At 43.7% G+C, this 11,637-nt stretch overlaps 1 pseudogene; it reads right to left on the reverse strand.

The window, feature by feature from the left end:
* Positions 1-1,172: 1,172 nt before the first annotated feature.
* LOC142070761 (GRIP1-associated protein 1-like) lies at positions 1,173-10,180 on the reverse strand (annotated as a pseudogene).
* Positions 10,181-11,637: the final 1,457 nt, after the last annotated feature.

Consider the following 11,637-nt stretch of genomic DNA (forward strand, 5'->3'; position numbering starts at 1 on the left):
ACAAACACTTTGTTTGTGAAAGCTGGAGTGCAAATCTACCCCACACTAGCCTGCTGTTCGCTAAGGGTTCACATAAACCCTGCTGCCATATATTAAAAGTTCCAAAATGCACTTTAATCTGCTCCCATTTCAAAGCAGGATAGCTCACAGAGCACTAGGGGGCATTTAGAGCATGGCAGGCTACTGCAGGGTATGTTTACACCCCAGTTTGCCACAAATTAAGTGTTCATTTAGGCAGGACCTAAATCTCACTTTCAAAAGGATTTAGGCACTTAGGAGCTAAAATTCCATTGACAGTCAATGTGACAAATGAACTGCTCCATAGTTCTTGGTATGTTATCATTCAAAATTGTTGTGCATCTTGTAAGTCTAATCCTCTTACTTCTTCTGAGGTAATCAACAGCACTGTGCTCTCGCTGGGTAAATCTGTGCAACGCTGTCTCTGTCTCTTTGGTCACAGCCTTTCAGGATCCACTCACAAGCACAGTCTTCAGAAACAATGTTGTTTTTCATCCAAACTAACTCCCAATTGGGATTTCTAATTATTATGGCCTCTTCTTTCCTATGGCCATCAATAAAGAGCTTATAAGAACTCATGTCTGAGCCTCTTGCACCCACATATATTGTGTGTAATGCTATCTGTTCTCCCCAAAAGATTCTCCTTCACCTGTACAACAGCTCCATTTTCTTTAGGGCCTTGCTTTGCCGTTTCCAAATCTCAGGTCTCAGAGAGGAGCATTAACCCCTCCTCTTGTACTTCAGCTGCTTCTTGGGCATGCATTTTTTTCCTCACCAGCTTGGAGGCTTTCCCTGGCAGGCACAGCCTCACCCAGTCTGTCTTGGGCCTGACATTCCCTGGGGTTCAGTTCCTTGTTGGGGGCTACCTTTTCACCCTCCAATGATTCAGTCTTCTTATCCTGTGCCTTGCTAACCTGGGACTCTTGAATGGCTTTTTCACAAAGCTCCCTCAGCTCCTTCTGTCATTCATTGCCTCCTTTTTTATGCTCATGCAGACTAACTCTTGCTCTTGTTTTATGGCTACAGCTAGGATCCAGTCCCATGAAGAGCGTATTTCCTCTAGCTTCTGCAAGGCTACTGCCTTTTGGCCCTCTGGGGTGCTGAGTTGTGCCATGACTTCCTCTTTGACCCTATTGGCACAGCAACCTTATTTTCTACCTTTCTCCATTCCAATGGGGATTGTTTGTTGGGTAGCTGGAGAACTTACTGCAGCTTCTATAGTTGACACAGACTATGGACGAACATGCTAAGTCCTTCACTGGGTGGTGAATCCATCCCCTTACAACTTCATGCAGGGTGCTTGAATAATTACCCCATTCTCCTCTGGGGATGTAAGCTTCCGTATCAACTGTCACCAGGCTTTCTATTTCAAAGTTCATGCTTATGCACTTATTGCACCTCTGTGCCTCCTCCTGGACTGTCACCTTCAGTTCTCTCAGTTCCTCAGTTTGCTCCAGGGGGTGGTTGTTGGCTTAGAAGGATTCTTGTAGCTGAGTTTAGAAGTTGTCCCATTGCCTTATGAGCATCTCTTTCTCACTCTGTTGCTGCTGCAGCTCCAGGCTAAGCATTATGCTTTGGTCTCTCAGACACATCTCCTGAATCTTCAGCATCTGGATCTGGTCCTGGCAGGCTTGTCGAGCCACCTCACATGCCTTCTGCTGGCTGTGTAGTTGGTCCTTGGAGACACTCCGCGTAGATGTCTGAAGACTCTGTTACATTTTATGGTGTGAAGCTGCAGCAATTTCAGCTCCTTGTCCTTCCTGCCCTGGGTCTCCTCAATTTGTGGTCTTGCTATGACTAAAAGGAGTTTCCTTCTCTACCAGTATCTGCAGGAAACTCTCTTCGATTTTTAATGTGCTTATCCAGCTCATCCTGAAGCCTAGAGATCTGTTTTTTTCACAATCTATACACTCTGCAATTGTTCCTTCCTTCAGCAGCCTCTGCTCTTTTTTCTCCATCAGCAGCTGCTGAGTCTGGGAGGGACTGCTGTCTGGTGTCTGCCTGTCTGCAGGCTCTGCCTCTTGCATTGGGGGTCCTGGGGGCTACCCTCTACCCCCCACCCCTGTCCTCAGCCTGATGGAGTACTTCCTTTTGTATTGCTCCTGCAGGGGTGCCACATTTTTCTGGAGTGCTGTGTTCTCAGCCTGTAGCTTCAGTTGTTCCCCATCTATAGGGCCCAGGGTCTGCGAAGCACTGGGACTCTGTATCACATCCTCTTGTCGTCTTCCAGCCATTCAGTCTGAGAACACTTCTCAGAGGACTTCTGCATGAGCATGCTGTTCTGGAGGTGAAAGTCATCCTCCGGGCTATGTAGCTTGTTCTGGGGCATCTCATTGTCATGGAGCAGCACCTCGGCCTCCCAAGTCTTTTCACTTTTACTCACAGCCTTCTGAGCTGTGTCAGATTCCTTGTCCACAAATACTACGTGCTGGTCAGCTCTGCACTGTTCTTCTGCGGCTCATCTGACAGCTGACGGTTGCGAGTCTGGAGTTCTAGCAGCTGCCCCTGAATGCACTGGAGTTCCTCTTGGTCGTCTTCTCATCTCAAGACGTGGCTGTTACTCCAAATCCTTTCAACTTGGTGCTGGCCAATGTCTGTCCACCCTTTCGGCAGCATCTCTATTGGGGCCAAAAGGCTTGTTCAGGCCCTTTCCATTTTGTCTCCTGGGAACTTGTCCTGTTAACAGTCCCTTCTTCCCCTGGGTTGCCTCGTGGCCATATGAAACTGGTGCTTCCTGGACTCTGAGTCCTATTGCTGTTGTTGCCAGGTTATCCTTCCAAAGCAATGCGGGAAGATGTGTACTTGGACACCATCATATCTCCTATCATCCTTATAGTCTATATAAGTCTATATTTGCTTTCCTAAACTGATTGTCCCTCGTTATGCTTTTGCTGTGGCACTCCTCAGTTTGAACGACACAGTACTCTCAGCCCTGCTTTCCTTCTAAAGTTAAGGTTCCCTGGCCTTGCGTATTGGCCACCACTACAACTGGTCCCTCCCAGCCACGTGCCATCTGGCCTTTGATATCTTGTCCATGTGTACAGTCCTCCAGCGTGGGGACTACTTTAGACATCGCCTAATGCAGCAGCACCCTCAGCTGCTGAGCCTCTTGGATGTTAACCCAGGCTTTCTCTTGTAGAAGGCCACATTCCCTATGCAATGCCTTAATCAGCCCCTGTATCTTAGACTCAACTAGGTAACTTACCTCCTACTAACTCAATCTACCTCTTTGGTAGTCTCTGGGTTTGCTTCCCTTTTTGGAATAATTTTACTAGGAAAGCCCACATTTGCATCTGCAAACTGAATAAATGCTCCACCATCTCATTAGTAATCTTGCTCCACCTGTTCCCTGAGATGCTGAGGACTTTGGGGCCTAGGCTGACCTTCCCCACCTTCTAAGTGATGTTTTTCTGGCTCCTGTATTATGCCCTTCAAACGTCTCAAACTCTTATGCCCTGAGGCTGAAGGAGGCATCACCATATCCACAATAAATGGGGCGAAGCATGAACCCCATTGTTGAGCACTTACCCTGGTCTCTATATCCTGGGTCTGCCCAGACATACAGCCTCTGACACACTGTAGTGATGTCCCATCTGTGGTTTAGAGCTCTTTCTAGACAATGTCTCTTTACGTGCCCCAGATCCCCACACTAGAAACATATTATCCCTGGGACTTCACTCTTCTCAGTACCAAACTATGATTCATCAGACGTTTTGTTTGGCTTTATTATCCATTGGGGTCTCTGGCATCTGAGATGCAGTGTTCTGCATAACCTGGACCTCCCCAAGTGTGTCAGTGCTCTGCATCATCAGCAACCCCTTTGTCTCTGCCATTCTAGGGACAAGCCCAACTTTCTGGATGCTGTGGTGGATACTGGGCTCCCTGCAATTCCCAGGACAGGTGCTCCTGGAGTCATTGCTGCTGCTCCATCTGTAGATATCAGATATCCAATATTTAGTGCTCAAGAGGGATGTAAGCATTGCTCTGTATCATCATCCCTCCTTTATGGGAGGGGCTCTCTCATCCCACTTTTCGTACCATGTGTAATATGGGTCGTTTATCTGTTGGTGCTCCCTTGTTGGTGCTACACCACCTGACTCCATCCCCCTTTCTGTCACCACACACAATTCTGTGTTCATCAAGTCCTTGTTATGGCCCAGTCCTTTGGCCAATAGTCTCTGTCCCCTTCAGGATAATGGGGAATCAGAAGTTCCATGGCTCCAGTGGGGCCAGACAGCGTTAGGTCTCTTGGGTTTAGAGCCTTCTCCAAAGTCTTTGGACGGAGTAGGCAGGGGAACTCATGCCTTTCCACTCTAGTCAGCTCCTGCTCAGTGCCCATGTTTGGAATAGCCAGAACCAATCCTTCTCAGTCCCTTGCTGCTCCCTAAGCTACCTCTCCTCTTCTGTGAGCTTCCCCAGCCACCTCCTGTGCCACTTCTCCTTCCTTGGAGTGTCAGCTTCTCAGGCAGCTTCTCACCAGTTTGCTGGAGGGATCATCTCTCTGTTCTCTCACTAAAGTCAATGGCAAATTCCCATCGATTTCAACAGGGCCAGGGTTTCACCCTTTAATTTTTATATTGATCATATTTGCCATTTACAGTAAATTTTTAGGGCTGGCCACTTGCCCACCCATAGCAGCACTTCACCTCGAGTCTCCTTCTCTGCCCCTATTGCCCTTCAGTCTCCTGCTCTCCCCTACTTTGTGCCCTAACTTTCCTTTGTCCTATTTAGCTTTTAAACATTTAAAATTAAAATTTTTAAATCTAAAAGTGTTGATTTAAAAACACATTTAAAGCCTGATCAGGGCAGGGGACAGAATGGAAGCAAGAAAGATTCATCCAGTAGTTTGGACACCCACATGGGATTTCAGAGACCACGGTTCAGTTCCCTGCTCCACCACAGACTTCCTGTGTGACCCTTGAACACTTAATCTCTCTCTGCCTCAATTTTGTAAAATGGGGATAATATCACTTCCCTAACACACAGGGGTGCAGTGATGACCCTGTTTTCCTCCCTTCCCCATACCACATAGCTTGCAATGTCGATATAAAAACTTTTGATTAACTGATGTCTGATTGTCATGGGTATCAATGTCAGCAATGAACACATCAGTGCCTCAAGTGCTGTGAGGGTTTGTCACCAATGTGTTTGTCATTGAGCTCTGTAGTCACCGAAGAGTCCCATACAATGGCATCACATGAAGGCAGACAACTAAATATTGACAAATTTGATAAGTGCTTGTATATAAATGCTAGATGTCAAAATGTAAGCAGGGTCTGAATGAATTCTTCTCTGACAGCTAGCTAGAGACTTTAGGTGTGTTCATGTAAATACAATTTGCTCCTGCTTAGATATCCAGCAGATAGAGCAGTGTTTTGCTCAAAGTAATCAACTTTGGCTGGTGTTGGGTTACCAATCACTTTAGTACTGAATGCAGGGATAGTGAAATGCTGTTACCAATGCTGTAATTATTGTATGATAAACGGGAGCAGAACTGTACTTAACCTGTCCCAATGAGGGGGCCACCTTCAGCTGAAAGGACCTCGTTAAGCCAGGGGCTTGAATGCCAGAGCCCTGTGAAAGTAAGAGGGGTGGGGACAGGGGTCCCAGCCAGGAGGTGTGGGGCTTTCCCCAAGGGTCCTCCCTGGATTGTTTTAACCTGTTTCCCTCCCCCTCCCCCCAACACACACACACACACACACACACTTCAAAGAAAGAGCTAAATAGGCTTCATTAGGTGCCTCTTTGTTATTTTAAATGCTTAATCAGAGCTGAAATCAGCTGTGGTAGGACTGTGTTTCTGCCCTGCCTAAGAGCTAAAAATTACTAAGAGACTGATGTGCAGAGGTCACAGCAGAGAGGCAGGTGGCAGCAGAAAGTGACTGACAGTTGGCTGGTGGTGAGCAGCCAACTGGAGGAGAGGGGCAGCAAGGGTGGTGCATAGACAGCCAGTAGGAGTGGCCGGCGATCAGCCAGCAGGGCAGCTGGCAGAGAGGCATGGTGAGTGGCCAGCTGGGCAGCTGGCAGAGAGGGCCAAAGCACAGCCCCCCATAGAGGCGTGGTGACTGGCCGACAGGGCAGCTAGCAAGTGCACGGGCAGTGGAGCGAGTAAGGTGCCTCTTTACCCCCCATCCACCCAGGGTGGGAGGTGAACTCTGCAGATGAACCTCTGAACTCTGAGTCTGCACTGATCAATGACAGCAACTGTGAGTGGGGTGCAGAGAAGGGTCAAGCATGTGAAAGGGACTTTTGAGTTGCTGGATTTAAGAACCTGAGGGGAAAAGGACTCTGTCCAACTTACTTGGGGTGGGTCTTTTGCTCAAAGTTTGTTTATGAACCCTGATTGTGGTGTTTTCCCAAATTAATGCTGAGTTATTCCCCTCCTTTTATTAAAAGTTTCCTTTCTACACTCAGACTCTGTGCTTGCGTGTGGGGAAGTATTGCCACTCAGAGGCACTTAAGGGCAGTGTGTAATTTTCCCAGGTTACTGGGTGGGGGCTAAAGTATGTTCTGTGTTGTATCAATGGAAAGGAACCCCTAGATATTGAACCTGGCCCTGGTTGCTGCTGGCTGCACCTGAAGAAAGGTTACACTAAGATGAGTGAACTTGAGTGCCCGGTATTATGAGGATATTGATATAACAGGCATCACAGAAACTTGGTGGAATGATAAGCAATGGGAAATGCAGGGTACAAAATATATAGGAATGTCAGAGTAAGTTATGCTGGTGGGTATGGCACTATATGTGAAAGAAAGCGTAAAGTCAAATATTGTACAAAACTTAAATGAATCAGTCTATACCATAGAATCTCAATAGATAGAAATTTCATGCTTGAATAAGAAGATTATAGCAGTAGAAATGTGCTACGAATCACCTGACTGGGATAGTGACGGTGGTTGTGAAATGCTCAGGGAGATTAGACAGGCTACAAAACCAGAAAACCAAGCAACAATGGGGGATTTTCAGCTATCCCCATACTGATTGGGAACATGGCAGGATGCAAAGATATAATTTTTAGGTACCATGAATGACTGCTTCTTGGAGCAGCTAGTCCTGGAACCCACAAGGGGAGAAGCAATTCTTGATTTAGCCCTAAGGGAAGCACAGGATCTGGTCCAAGAGGTGAACTGCTCAGAACTAGCAAACATAATGTAATTTTAATTTAACATCCTTGTAGGGGGGAAATACCAAAGAAACCCACCATAATAGCATTTAACTTCTAAAAGAGGAACTACACAAAAATGAGGAAGCTAATTAAACAGAAATTAAAAGGGAATGTCACAAGAGTGAAATGCTTGTGAGCTGCATGAAAACTATTTTAAAGCACCCTAATAGAGGCTCAAATTAAGTGTGTATGCCAAATAAAAAAAACAGTAAGAGGACAAAAAAAAAAGACACCAGCTAAACAACAAAGTAAAAGATGATTACAAGCAAAAAGGTATCCTTTAAAAATTAGAAATCAAATCCTACTGAGGAAAATATAGTAGTGTGTAAAAATATAATTAGGCAGGCCACAAAAAAATTTGAAAGGCAAGTAGCAGACACAAAAACTAACAGTAACAAAGTTTTGAGTACATCAGAAGCAGGAAGTCTGAAAAACAATCAATGTGGCCATTGGATGATTGAGTGCTAAAGGAGCACTCAAGAAAGACAAGGCTGTTGGAGAGAAGCTAAATGAATTTTTTGCATCAGCTTTTACAGCAGAGGCAGTGAGGGAGAGTCCTGCAGCAGAGCCATTCTTTTTAGGTGACAAATCTGAGAAACTGTCCCAGATAGACATGTCAATATAGGAGGTTTTGGAACGAATTGATGAGTTAAAAATAAGTCACCAAGACCAGATGGTATTCACTCAAGAGTTCTGACGGAACTCAAATATGAAATTGCAGAACTACTAACTGTGGCATGTAAACTATTGCTTAAATCATCTATACCAGATAACTGGGGGATAGCTAATATAACACCGATTTCTATAAAAGGCCCCAGAGGCAATCTTGGCTATTACAGGCCAGTAAGCATAACTTCAGTACCAGGCAAATTGGTTGAAACTATAGTAAAGAACAGAATAATCAGACACGTAGATGAACAAAATATGTTGGGGAAGAGTCAACATGTTTTTTGTAAATGGAAATCATGCATCACCAATCTATTTGAATTATTTGAGGGCATCAACAAACACATAGACAAGGTTGATCCAGTTGATATAGTGTACTTGGGTTTTCAGAAGTTCTTTGACAAGATCCCACCCCAAAGGCTCATAAGCAAAGTAAGCAATCATGGGATAAGAGTCATGGTCCTCTCATGGATCAGTAACTGGTTAAAAGTAGTAAACAAAGGATAGGAATAAGTGGTCAGTTTTCACAATGGAGGGAGATAAACAACAGGACCCCCCAAGGATCTGTACTGAGACCTGTGTTGTTCAACATATTCATAAATGATCTGGAAAAAGGGTAAACAGTGAGGTGGCAAAATTTGTCGACAATAGAAAAGTATTCAAAATAGTTAAGACCAACACTGATTGCAAAGAGTTCTCACAAAACTAGGTGACTAGGCAGCAAAAAGGCAGATGAAATTCAATGTTGACAAGTGCAAAGTAATGCACGTTGGAAAACATAATCCGAACTATACATATACAATAATGGGGTGTAAATTAAGTGTTACCACTCAAGAAAGATATTGGAGTCATTGTGGATAGTTCTCTGAAAATATCCTCTCAATGTGCAGCAGCAGTAAAAAAAAAAGCATCAGAATTTTAGGAATCATTAGTAAAGGGATAGATAAGACAGAAAATATCATAATGCCACTATATAAATCCATGGTACTCCCACACCATGAATACTGTCTGCCCCATCTCAAAAAAGATATATTAGAATTGGAAAAGGTACACAGGAAGACAACAAAAATTATTAGGAGTATGGAACAGCTTCCATCTGATGAGAGATTACATGTTCATCTTAGAATAGAGAAGACCAATGAAGGTACGATAAAGGTCTATAAAATCATGAGTGGTGGTGAGAAAGTGAATAACAGTTTTTTATGCAATCATGTAACACAAGAACCGGGGGTCAGCCAATGAAATTAAAAGGGAGCATGTTTAAAACTAACATAAGAAAGTACTTCATCACACAACGCACAGGCAACCTGTCGAACCTGTTGCCAGGGGATGTTGTGAAGGACAAAAAAGTATAACTGGGTTCAAAAAAGAATTAGATAAGTTCATGGAGGATAGGTCCATCAATTGCTATTTGCCAACGTGGTCAGGGATGCAACCTTATGCTCTGGGAGTTCCTAAACCTCTGACTGCCAGAAGCTGGGACTGGATGGCAGGGGATGGATCCCTTGATAATTGCCCTGTTCTGTTCATTCCCTTTGAAGCATCTGGCATTGGCCAATGTTGGAAGACAGGATACTGAGCTAGATGGACTACTGGTCTGACCCACAATGGCCATTCTTTTGTTTTTATGTTGTGTTCTAAGGGTAGGATTTTCAGAAGCGTTCAAGACTGTACTCACATACTCAAATCTGCTCCCATTGAAGTCAGACTTCTGAAAGTCCATCTACTAATTCAGAGTTCAGCAACCATCTGGAAGTAATGAACTGGCAGTGGAACGCAAAGTGCTGATGTACCAAATTAACACAGCACCCAGGTGCTGATGTGTTATTTCCAGCTGTTGATCAGTCTCCATCATTCAAATGCATAGACTTCAACGACAAGCACATTAGGATCTTGATGTTGTGGTGCTTTTGTGCCAACGTGTTTATCGTTGCATTATATTATTGCTAGAGCTGGTCAAGTTATGTGGAAAGTTGAAATACTTTTTCAAAACAAAGGGCAAGTATTTTCCAAAAAATATCCCCTTTTTCTTTTGCCCAACTCTAAAAATCAGGTTCAATAAAACTTTAAAAATTGTGTTATTTTCCTTGATTCTCTTTTTTCCTTTGCTTCTGTATTTTTTCTTGCATTTATTTGATTGCTATATATGTCTCTCGGTCTCCCCCACTCATTTGTTTCCTATTACAGGTTTTTTTTCTCCTCTGATTCTCTATTTCTTCACCTGAACTTATTCCTTTTCCATCCCAATATATTCTCCTTCAGCGTACATTTCTGTGCCCTATATTTTATTCTATTTTCATACCTTCATCATGTTTCTTCTCTTGCTTCATCTCTGTCTCCACCTCTCACTTTTCATCACCACATCTAGATTACCCTGTCTAGGCCATCCTCTACAGTTCCTCCCCACATTACTCTTTGTCTAACTTTACATTCCCTACTTCCACCCTATTTTCTTTGCTAGTTCACACCTTCTGTCCTTTCCCCAGGCTCCCCTCTCCACCCCATACCTTCTCCAGCCTCTCCCAATCCCCATGGTTTGCCAGTTCCAATCTCCATCCCCTCCTCCAGGGGTTTCACTCAACAGTTCACACTTTCCATCCCTTGTTAGAGGTAGATAAAGAGTGTGGAAGGGTGGCCCCTTCTTGGCCCCATTTTAGTATTAATATCCATGTAGGTGTTACAAGTGAGTATGGCCTGTGGTCCCCAGAAAGATACTGGCTACCTCCTATGCCAGGTCACAACTGGGAGAAGCTACTTTGCATAGTCTTGTCTTTTCCCACCCAGAAGGGTCAGCTAGGAAAGAATCCTATTGGCTTAAGAACATAAGCTTTTGTGTGGAGATATAAGTAAGAGTAGTTTATTAAGAAAGGGGAAAAAAGTTTTTGTTGCAAATATTCCCTTCTGTTGAAATTTGTTTGAAGATGAAATAAGATTAATGCTCAATTGTTGGATTAACAAAGTATGCAAAGTGAATAATAACTATTTAAAAAGGAAAAAAATCTGTTGTCAGGCACACAGGTTTGATTCCCATTGACTTTATTGGGAGTTACACCCCTGTAACTAACAGAAGACTCTGACTTCAAATATAGGATTGGATGCTGTGCATGTGTTGTTTATTGTATCATGATCACTGTTAGCAAAAAGATTTTGTGGGTGAGAGGAGAGAGAGGGAATAGAAAGGGAAGCTATCGAATGAGGGGGGTATTCTTGTCTCATAAATCCCAACACATTGAAACAGATAATAAACCCCTAACATTTGCATTCTTTTAAGCCAGCCCTTGCCTAAATTTCACTCCCGTCCTGAAATTTGCTGAACTGTTCAGCATATCTACCCTGAAGTAATGAATTGGCAAGCCTATTTCTTATGATGATTAATGAAGCCTTTCAGATGCAACCCATTATTTGATCCAAAGTTAAAACAGTGGTTCACCATTAATCACTATAAGGAATAGCCTCTCAGATTCATAATTCTAAGCAACCCCATTTCATTAAGGTCCCAATCTTTCTTTTGTTAACCCAGAAGCTCCACATATTTCATAGCCCTTTGCTAATCACCTTCCTGACATTCTATTTCCCGATTAGTTTAAATAATAAGTCACATTCCCTGGCAATATTTTTCTGAGCCCCCCAAAGCCTTTGAAAATTGAAACCTCTTCTTTTACATTTAAAAAACTCTGCTCCCATAGAAAGATGCCTCCGTATATTACAGATGAGCCAACATTGGCACCCAGTGGCTGAACAAATTAATCACAGACTTAGATTCTCTTGAGGCTACTTTTACTGTTCT

The sequence above is a fragment of the Caretta caretta genome, chromosome 2, assembly GCF_965140235.1.
Source record: "Caretta caretta isolate rCarCar2 chromosome 2, rCarCar1.hap1, whole genome shotgun sequence".
Lineage (NCBI taxonomy): Eukaryota > Metazoa > Chordata > Testudines > Cheloniidae > Caretta > Caretta caretta.